Source organism: Triticum aestivum, chromosome 4B (assembly GCF_018294505.1).
Source record: "Triticum aestivum cultivar Chinese Spring chromosome 4B, IWGSC CS RefSeq v2.1, whole genome shotgun sequence".
Lineage (NCBI taxonomy): Eukaryota > Viridiplantae > Streptophyta > Magnoliopsida > Poales > Poaceae > Triticum > Triticum aestivum.
In genome coordinates this window covers 588,860,034-588,871,739 of record NC_057804.1, presented here as the reverse complement: position 1 = coordinate 588,871,739, position 11,706 = coordinate 588,860,034, and positions in this window count along the sequence as shown.

The following is an 11,706-nucleotide window of genomic DNA, read 5'->3' as shown; positions in this document are numbered from 1 at the left end:
AAACAGTTAGCCTAGAAGAAGATACACTTGTAAGACACATACATAAATACAAGTTCAATATGTGGTCTGGTCAAATACATATAGCCTACCTGATACTTTGGATCAGAACAGTGTTTAACGAGGGTTGTCCAGTCTTCATTTGTAATATATTCCACTAGAGATTTTGGGTGATTTCATTGTTAGCCTTGCCTTCAAAGTGAGATTTTCTAAGGTGGTACCGATACTGTCGTAGAGCAGACTGAAAAACATGAGTGCATGCTTGTTTAGTTGCATCATCTTTCGGATCCAACTTGAACCTCATCTGTTGAAAAAAGAATCTGAGTCTTATAAGGAGGAAGCTAGAAAGTATGGGACAGCGCAAGATAATATTACTAATTGCGATGAATAACATTACTTACGGATAAATGGTCTAGGAAGGTGTTAAACTGGGTATTATCTTTCTCATTCATGTACTGGATCCACGTTGGGAGGATACGTGCATGACACCTAACGGCAACGGCTGCCTCTGATACTAACTTGGCTGACTCTGTAGCATCACGTGGCCTTTTTAAACCTGCCTCAAAATGGATCTCCATTCTTCCTCCTTTAGATTTTGTTAATCTGTCAAGCATTATCCTTGATGTCTGTTTCCGCTTGCACCGTGGTGCTAGTTTAACAATGAATATGGAAAGTGTTAGTGTACATCAAACTGTGAGAGTACATATAAAGGAGCATGCAACTGCAACTTGACTCGGTCAGGTACCGTCTTGGTGTTGATGCTCATGAGGTTCATCTGATCTTGCCAAGTCCTGTTGTGTTAGCAGTGCTTCGAAAGTAGTGTTAGGTGTGAAGGCGTCTTGGGAACTGGCCAGTTCCAGAGAAAACGAACGAGTAACTGGTACAGTTGAAGCAGATGCTGCAGCCGGTGGAGCAGGTGATACTGTGTTTGTAGATTTAGCCGGTGGACTTGGACCTTCTACTGCACTATAAGTACCAGCAGAATCTCGATGGCAGATTCTTTTCCGTTTCACCCGACGAGTAACAACACTCCCTACTATATTATTTTCCTTGCTCTTTTTTGACTTTGCCATGTCAAGTTGTACCCACAACACAAAAGAATAAAATCACTCTTTAGAACTCATTGATGCATGATATAGACAAGCAATACTTTGATGTAAGACAACCGTATGAGGATGGAATATGTAAGAAAAACAGGACGGCATGACATATTCACAGCTATGATGTGCAAACTAAGCAGAAGGATTTTCAAGAAAATAGAAGTAATGCAAGCTAAACACCATATGAAAGATGCAACCAATATTACTCTGCCAAGTTAAAAGTGTCTTGTCATAAGTGGCAATTTGAAAAATTAGAAGCAGTACAACGTAGAAATCAATGCAAGATGCAACCACTATCAAACTGCCATGTTAAAAGCGTCCAATCATGAGTGACTGATGCAGGATACACAACAGCAGTACTTTGATGTAAGAACATGGTATGATAGATAGATGCAGTGTATTCTAGACACAGGAAGCCATGTCATATGCACATGTATAACGTATAAACTCAGCAGGTCCAATTTAATCAAAATATAAGAAATACAGGCTAGACAACATATGCAACATGAAATCAATTATCACACTGTCAACTTAGAGCAAGCACCTGCGATGGTGGAGTACAAGAGATGAACTCATCATGTAGACTTGGGACTTCAACTTCATTAGCAGTAGCAGTGGCAAATCTAGAGAGTCTCTGTTTGTGTCGGTGCGGAGGACCACCAACATCCCCTAACTTACTCTTTTCCTTCCTATTTTCTGATATTTCCTTATGAAGTCAAAACCACAAGAAGATAAATAAAATTAGCTCTGCATAACTGGTTGATGCATGATACAGACGAACACTACTTTGATGTAAGGCAAGCGTAGGATAGGAGGATGGAATATATACAAAAAAAGACAGTGTTTCATATTCACACGTACGATAGGAGGATGGAATATGTATGAAAAAAAAGTAAGCGGAAGGCATTTCAACAAAATTAGAAGAAATGAAAGCTAGGCACCATATGAACATGCAACCAATATCACTCTATCAGGTAAAAAGTGTCTCGTCGTAATTGCCATTTCAAGAAACTAGAAGCAGTACAAGCTTGACAATCCAAGATGCAACCTACATCACAGTCCCAAGTTAAATGTGTCTTATGGGTAAGTGATTGTTGCAGGTATAAGTTGTAAGCTACGCAGATGCAATTCTAGATAATCAGAAGCAATACAAACTAGACATCATACGGAAAACGCAACCACATATAGATGTGCTCATCATGTACACGTATGTTCTAGAAACAGGAACACGTGTCATATTCACAGGCATTATGTGTAAAGTAAGAAGATGCAATTCAAGTTATAAGCAATACAAGCTAGACATCTTACGCAACATGCAACCACATATAATAGTGCCAAGTTAGAGCAAGCACCTGTGATGGTGGAGTAGGGGAGATGTGCTCATCATCTACACAGCTACGTTGACTATCTAGCCTTGCGTTGTCTTGCGAATCTTGTTGGGAGGATGGCGGAGTAAAATCTGTAGAGAACCTCCGTTTCAGTTGCTCGGAAGGACCACCATCATCCAATGCCTTGCAATTTCCTTCAGCTTTATTGATTTTGCATTGTGAGGTCATACCGACAAGAAAAAGGAATATAATTCGCTCTTCAGAACTCATGCATGATACTGATGAACACTACTCTAATGAAAGGCAAAGTCATGATACGAGGATGGAATATGTACGAAAAAATGGACGGCTTGACATATTCACACCTATGATGTGGTAACTAAGCAGATGGCACTTCAACAAATTAGAAACACTGCAACACACCATATTGAAGGTGCAATCAATATCACTCTGCCAAGTTAAAACTATCTCATCATAGGTGGCATTCATCAAACTAGAAGCAATACATGCTAGAAATCATATTCAAGACGCAAACCAATATCACACTGCCAACTTAAAGGTGTCCTATCATAAGTGACTAATGCAGGATACACAAGAAGAGTAGTTTCATGTAATAACATGGTGTGATACACAGATATAGTATGTACCAAAAACAGGAAAGTGTGTCATATTCACATGTATCATGTGTAAGCTAAGCAGATGCACTTTACACTAATTAGGAGCAATACGAGCTAGACACCATATGCAACATGCAACCAGATATCACACTGCCAAGTTAGAGCAAGCACCTTGGATGGTGGAGTAGGGGAGTAGAGACTTGGACCTTGTAATGCACTATCAGTACAAGGAGAATCGATACAGATGGTCCGTTTACGTTGCTGCAGAGGACCACAATCATCGCCTTCCTTACTCTTTTCCTTCCCCTTTCTTGATTTTGCCTTGTCAAGTCAAACCCACAAGAAAAGGGAATAAAATTTGCTCTTCAGAACTCATTGATGCATGATACCGACGAACACTACTTTCATGTAAGGCAGTCGCATGATAGGAGGATGGAATATGTATGAAAAACAGGATGGCATGACATATTGACATGCATGATGTATAAAGTGTAAACTAAGCACAAGGTGCTTGAACTTGTTAGAAACGATGCAAGCTAGAAACCATATGAAAGATGAAACCAATATCACTCTACCAAATTAAAAGGGTGCCCTAACAATGTATTTAACCAAATTAGAAGCAATAAATGACAACAGGCTAGAAATAATATGCAATATGCAACGAATAAAGGTGACTCATCGTAAGTGATTGATGCAGGATACAGAAGAGAGGTAGTTTCATGTAAGAACAAGGTTAACACATAGATGTAGTGTGTACCAAAAATAGGAAGGCATGTCATATTCATAGGTATAGTGTGTAAACTAAGAAGATGCAATTTACCCTAATTAGAAGCATTACAAGCTAGACACTGTATGCAACATGCAACCACATATCACACTGCAAAGTTAGAGCAAGCACATGTGATGGTGGTGTAGGGGAAGTGCGGTCTTCGGGTACAGAGCTACGTTCAATATCTTCATTTAGGCTTGATGTTTCTTGAGAATCATGTGGAGAGGATGAAATTTGCATTCTTTATAAGAGTATTGCGTCTCATATTAACCCACGCGCGTGACTGTCTCATCATAAGCGATAGATGCAGGCTACACAAGAACAGTAGTTTGATGTAAGAACATGGTGTGATAGGCAGATGTAGTATGTACCAAAAACAGGAAGGCGTGTCATATTCACATGTATAATGTGTAAGCTAAGGAGATGCAATTTAACAAATTATGAGCATTGATGAGGGATACACATGAAAAGTAGTTTGATGTAAGAACATGGTTAATAGAAAGACGTAGTATGTACCAAAAACGGGAAGGCATGTCATATTCACAGGTATAATGTGTTAACTAAGCAGATGCAATTTACCCTAATTAGAAGTATTACAATGTAGACACCATATGCAACATGCAACCACATATCACACTACCAAGTAAGAGCAAGCACTTGCGATGGTGGTGTGGGGGAATTGCGGTGATCAACTAGAGAGCTACGTTGACTATCTTCATTTAGCCTTGTTGTTTCTTGAGAATCATGTGGGGAGGATGACACTGCACTCTTTAAACGAGTAGGGCGTCTCATAGTAACCCACTCAGGTGACTGTCTCATCATAAGTGATTGACGAGGGATACAAAAGAGCATTAGTTTGATGTACGAACATGGTTAATAGACATATGTAGTATGTATCAAAAACAGGAAGGCATGTCATTATCAAAGGTATAATGTGTAAAGTAAGCAGATGCAATTCAACCAAATTGGAAGCAATACAGGCTAGACACCATATGCAACATGCAACCACATTTGACAGCGTGAAGTTAAAGCAAGCACCTGAGATGGTTGTGTGTGGCAATTGAGATCATCAACTGCAGAGCTACGTTTAATGTCTCCAACTGTTGATACTTCACCCATTAGAGTGCTGAAACGCTTAGTGCTTATCTTCGAATTACACTGGAGCGACTTTTGTCTTTTCTTTTCTGCATTCATCAACACTGCGTCAGAGTCTGAAATACCCATGCATAAAAAACAATAGTGTGAGTATGGGTGAAGTGTGTGCACAATTAGTACAGTGTAAAGGTAGCAGATAGCAGGTCGGTGAGAAATAAATGATGGGAGACATATGATAGTAACATGCATGGCACACTAAATTACTACTGGATTCTATGAAAATAACAGTCGACTGAAAGCAAATAGGTCAGTCCATTTTTTCTGCATCGCCCGATGTAAAAAGAACGGGCAGATCGCCTTCATCTACCTCCAGCCAGCCAGTGTTGACGATCTTCCTCGAAACTCCAGCGACCATCGTCCCAGTATTCCTCCCCTGCCTGCGCCCTCCCCTCAACCTCACCGCGCCGTCGTGATTGGCACCACAACCCGGCCATCCATTCAAGCCTCGCCGACCTCCAGATCAGGCGCAAGTAGCTCCTGCACCCCACACCCCTATGATAGACACCGATGCGCCGCTTCCCTGGGGAACAGGCGGACTAGGTGCTCTGTGCGCCTAAGCGGGTACTGCTTCTTTCAATTGCAGTTTGACTGACCCTGAATTGAAATCCAGGCGGGCTACTAACCTCTAACAAAGGTGAAATAGTAAAAGGGGGGAAACCTTGTGCATTTAGTATCACGAAGAAGATGCAGTAAGAAGCGCTCAACTAGTTTCTTTCGTGGGATGAATAGGGTGTGAGCGGAGACGTAAGATTTGCATGAATAAGGGAAGAGGAGTACCTCTTTCTGCTGGCAGTGTTGTGTCCTCCTTTTTTCCAACGATCTTCTTGTTGTTCGCCAGAAACCAAAAGTTGTGGAGGACGGTGCAGCCTTGGACGAACCCCTGGCCAAGTTGTTGAGTGTGGTGCAGTGGCTGTCTGTCGGCGGCGGGGAAGCAGATCCGAGGCGGCGAACGACGGTGTAGCGGGAACAGCTCCGGTGTGGTGGTGGTTGCGATAGTGGAGCTGCAGCAGTGAGGCACAGGACGGTGTGGTCGGAGTGGTTTTGGTATGGCGCACGTCGGCGTCGGTGTCGTGGAGGCAGCTCTGGCTCGGCTTTAGCTGCTAAGTCCTTGAGGCCGTTGTGGTTGCGGTTGTGTTGGACGACGACGTCGGGGTACCGGCTCCGGCGTGATGGAGGAGGGCGGCGGTGGATTGGCCGCTATGGGGTGGAGGACGGAGGAGGCTGGGGTTTCGCGGCTGGTGGAGAGGGCATTTTCGTGCCCATGGAGTATGAATGGGGAAAGGGAGGGAAGCGGGGAACTAAGGGGGGACAATGTTTCGGTTTGAGACGCGCTTGTTTGAAATTTGGGGAAACTGATAAACTTTGCCCCCATCTAAAATTTCGGACATATTTCGGGTTGGGTGTAGGACAGTCATGTCAGGTGTCCCAAATGTGGGCGGGATAGATTTCGGCCGAGCGCATGGGTGTTTAGGCGCCCATGGCGTATGAATGCTTCTCGGAGGCGGTTGAGACCGCGTCTTGGTGAAGTTACAAACCTACCCTGGTTTAGACCTTTGGACAACGGGCCGATAGGCTACACGGGCCAGAGTCAGGACAGTAATTTCCTACCACCAAACATTAGTCTCGTGCGGTTTTGGGTGACCAGAGGCCTATTTGGCGCTTCGTTCAATATTTGGGAGCAGAAGCATTAACGTTTTCGGTTCTCTTTAATTGAACTTTCAGGATTTGTCAAACTTCACAAATCTTTACTCTTGAAATCCTAAAGCTACGATTATTTTGGAATGCAGGGGGTACATTTGAATATACATTGTACACGAGTATATATTAAAAATATGCAACTTACCTCAGTTCATGCATGGTTCCAGATATAATCTCCTTGGTTGCAAAAAAAAGTTAGATATGTGTATGAATATATATAGCATGTTCAAACTCACAACAAAGATTGATGCCCCCTTTTACATCTGATTTACAAATGCCATTATCTCGGGTTCAAATAGATGAATGCACTTCCTATGAATTCGAATCTTCGAAACCCCCTTTATGTTGAATTCGACATGTATTCTATTTCGTAGCTAGCAATTTGGAATGTATCCATGCAAGTGACAAATGTATAAAGTGCTTCACACTAACAACATGGAGTGCACTAATTAATGTTTATATATGAATTGCAAAAGCATCCATTGCCTGTATTTCAAACCGCTCTCACTCTATGGATCGATAATATGAAATAAACACATGCACATGCTAGAATTCAATAGAGTATGGGTGTCTGATAGACCGATTTTCGTCCATACGCAATTTGCAAAATTCATGATCTCATCCAAAAATAATAATGCCATTTATATTTTAATTTAATGCGTAGAACCGCCTTTTACACGTAGATGCACTATGCCTCGGCCTGTTCTCACAAACGCATTATATATCTCTCTATCTAACGCATAAGTGCACACACTTTATATGCATCGGCATTTCTCTTTCACACATGCTCACAATCTCTCTCAGGGTGTCGGGGTGTCTCACGCACATGCTCTCTCTGTTTCTCTCTCTCTCTCTCTTTCTGACTACTATGTACCACTCTTTTCACTAATCTCAGTTGGAAAACACTATTTCTCTCACATGCATATATACACACGCACGGTCTCTACTAGCCCTCTATACGCACATATATGTGCCTACGTGTCTCCCGCACGCACATTATCTTTAGGCCTCTCTCGCACACATTGCCCCCCCCAACACACCTCTCTCTTAGTAGTTGGCAGATATGATTTCATCATATCATTCGGTAGGATATCCCTGGCTGTTAGGCTGGATGGTAATACGAGGCAAAGTTTTACCCTAGTTCGGATCAGACCCTTGCAGTTGAAGAAAGAGCCTACTCCTGGTACTGTATATTAGTGATAGGGGTGTGTACAAAGTACACGTGAATACCAGGCATTGTGCGTGTGTGTATACTATCGACGAACTAGCCCCCAAGCTTGTATAACATACTGGGGGCCTAGGGTTACAAATCATATATAGTCGGCTTATCACCAGTGGGGATAGAGTCCTCCGCGACTCTGGTAGCTTCGTGTTGTACGCCGAGTCCTCCACATGGGTCTTCGTATAACACGTCTCGGTCCAACCTATATGTGGCGCAGGATGGAACCGACCCATGAGTCTTCATGTTGACCCACCACAACTAGAAATGATGTGCCCACCACACCACACACGCAATCGGCCACTAAGAAAATAAGCATATACAATAGTACAACGGTATCTAGCTCACGATACGTCTCCATATTTTGTTGATGACACTGACGGACTTTGCATTTGATGCGTGCTCCGTATTTTGTTGACGACACTTACGGTCATTGTATTTGAAGCGAAAGCACGATATGGTCACTGGACTTCAGAATAAGCTCATCACGGTCACCACATACATTTTGTCGTGCTAACCAACATGTGGTTGGATGGTTAGGAGGACAGTGGTTTCTCGAGCCCACCAAGGTTAAAGTCCCGGTGCTCGCATTTATCTTGTGTTAATTTCAGTATTTTCCGGCGATGTACGTTCAGTGGGAGGAGACGTTCCACTCGACTACGAGGCACCTATGGTGACTTCGTAAAATCTCAAGATCATATATGCTGGCCCACTCTCTCGAAGGTGCTCATAGGGGTAGGGTCGCGTGTGTGCGCTTATAGCGGTGAGTGCTTGCGCGTATATATGAGCCCTTGCGTCTGTACCGTGTTAAACAAATACATGTCATGATTATACGGTCACTGGCTCACCCGTACAACTCCGTATTTTGTTGATGACACAATCAATTGACCAGTCAAACGTTCCACGCGGCGCAACTAGTGTTGCACCATCGGGGCGCGTAACCGTGGGGCCCACCTGTCAGCCCGTATATGAAAGAAAGAAATGGTAGTTTGAGTCTGTACTGTGTTAATAAAATAGGAGTACATTTTAGGGTGATCATACGGTCACTGGCTCACCATACAGCTCCGTAATTTGTTGATAACACGATCAATTGACCAGTCAAACGGTCCACATTCAGCAGCGCACATTACCATAGGGCCCACCCGTCAGCGCGTATATGAAGGACAGAAATGGTAATAAATTAGTGGTCGGTGGGTATTCGGAGTCGTGAGACCTCTGGTTGGCAGTCGCCGGCGGTTGGGGGCGTTGATTGGGCGGTGGGGTGGTGATTGCCAGAGAAAAAGCTCGGCGCGAGAGGGGGGGCTAGAGGGATGGCCGGTGCAGCAGCGGACCGGCGGTGGGGAGTGGTTTCGGGGAGGGCGGGGCGGCATGGCGGCGCGGGCCGACCACGGGCGGGGGGGCCTGGTGGTTTGGCCGGTGGTGGCTGGCGGCTCAGGGGGGTGGAGTTTGATGATAGATTGGAGGCCCTTGATTTCGTATCCAACGGCTGGAAAATCTAATGACTAGAGATGAAAAAGTCAGTCGACTGACGTGTAGCCTCACCCTGCACGTACACATGCATGCACGCAAGACACGCACGCATGTAGGCGTGCAACACTAACACATACACATAACATACACACGCACGCATGCTGGCGTGCAACGCTGACACGTACACATGCACTCACGAACACACGCACGTACACACCCATGCATGCAACACTGAAATGTACCCTTGCACGCACGCAAGACTCACACGCCTGCATGCACACAACACACGATGCAAGACACACGCTCAACCTATACGTGCATGAACCCTTTGTTAAGGACATGGATTGTTATGGGTATTAATCAATCTTATCTGTGATAAGCAGAACATTGATGTTTGCAGCGGTCTTTATGAATCACAACGTATCGAACGGGCTATCAACATAGTAGGCTTATCTACATGAAAAAGATGATGTCACACTCAATGAACAATCATCGGTATATGAAATGCTCGCTTCTGACCGCCCTGGCCCACCAAAGGTTGCTCTGCTGTGCGCTGCCTGCGTTGGGTCACTAACATGCAGGCCATGCACCCAAAGAGCCCACACGTCAGTGGAAGAACGGTGTGGTGTCCTAGGTCAGAGTCGAGGGCGCTACTCGTTGCACGCCCGGCTGAACATGCCTTCGTGCCGCATTCAAACGCCTCCATGAAACCCGACCGTGTGGAAGCCGAGAAACCCACTCTAGACACACGTCCGTTCATGACCAGGCCAGCATTAAACGCAACATCGGGCGAGCTTCTCCCGTCCGCCGTCTATTTAATCTCCTATTTAAACGAGGCCAAATGTCGGCCAAGAATCGCACACCTCCACCGCTCCCCTATCTCCTCCACCATTTTGTCCACTCTTACAATGGCTTACAAAGAGTAGTTATTCCGCATCCAAGCCGGCTGGGTAGCCCGCCGGATATGAGCTATGCAGCTCACTGATCCACCTCCCTCCCCTCACCCGATGGAGCCAGTTGCCGCCCCAAGCCGGCGTGCGGTTCAGCAACTCGCCACTCCAGGATAGCTCGACGAGGAGCAGCGCACGAGCGTCGTTGTTGTCGTCCACGCCGCCGCCTCATACCGCGTCTCCCGTTTCCGTGCTTGAGACTCCCATGCCAGCAGTCGCGCCATGCAAGCGGCGACAGAAGCCGGGTGCGCGAAGAGCGACGAGTCGGTGGCCAGCGCCTCCGCATCTGCCGCCATGATCAAGGAGAAGTAGAACATGGGAGGCTGCCGCCGCTTGGGTCCCATGAAGGCCACCGCGGAGGCGACGCCGGCATACACAGCAGGTGTCTTGCCGGATCCTTTTGTTGCGAGGACCTTCGTCGACCCCGCATGGGCTCCATGGAAGAGAGGAATGTTAGGATGAACTCGAGCCGATGCCGGCCATGGCTTAGTAGTGGCCGGTGATGAACTCGAACCGGTGCCGGCCTTCGGCACCAACCAATGATATCAGTTGGGCAGTGGGGAAGCGAGTCGTCCTTTACCCTGAAGCATATACCTCGGGGGCTCCCAGCAGTCTGGTGATCGTGCTGCCGGACATGAGGAACACAAATCAATCGGCGGGCGACCATTTAGGCCAGGTATTATATACTTGTGCTGTCCAGAACTAGCACCGCGTAGTTCATTTGAATGTAATGAAATCTGTCATGTTTGTATGAAAATCCGGTATTTTATATGATTTTCATCATTGTTTATATGAAATATTAGTTTGTCTATGTGTTTGCGTGAATTTTGTCCGGTTGGTTGAGTTGCTGTCATAATGTGTGCGACTATGGTTGGATGGCGTAATTTGCGGGTGGCTAGTGGGTCTGCGGGCGGCTCGGGCGGTGTTGTGGGACAAAAAAAACACAGCTCGTGCGAGCTCGTCTCCAACGTGCGCGCTGGAGGATGCATGATAGCATGAGCACCCGAGCCATTCCTCGTTCATCGGTGGCAAAGGCACCGGTGGACAAAAGGGTCGCCAATATTTTGGCTACCCCTCCCAACAGATTCAAATCCCTCGTTCGCCATGGAATTTTGCCATGTGTTGTTTTCATGGACTAGCAAGATGCCCGTGCATTGCACGGAACATCAAGATGCATTTTTTTACAAACTCCCGCATGCATGAAAGGGATAATTAATGTCCTCCTTTGCTAGTACCACGAGGCAAACACCATTAATATTGCATCAATTAGTGTTAGTGGCCTTGTATATCTGCAAATTGTAATTTTGATAGTGGCCCCTTGTATATAAAAATGGAGGGAGAAAGATGAGAAATAAGGTGAGGAGGAGTGGGGCATGGTGGTGACTGGTGGTCGGACTGGGCGG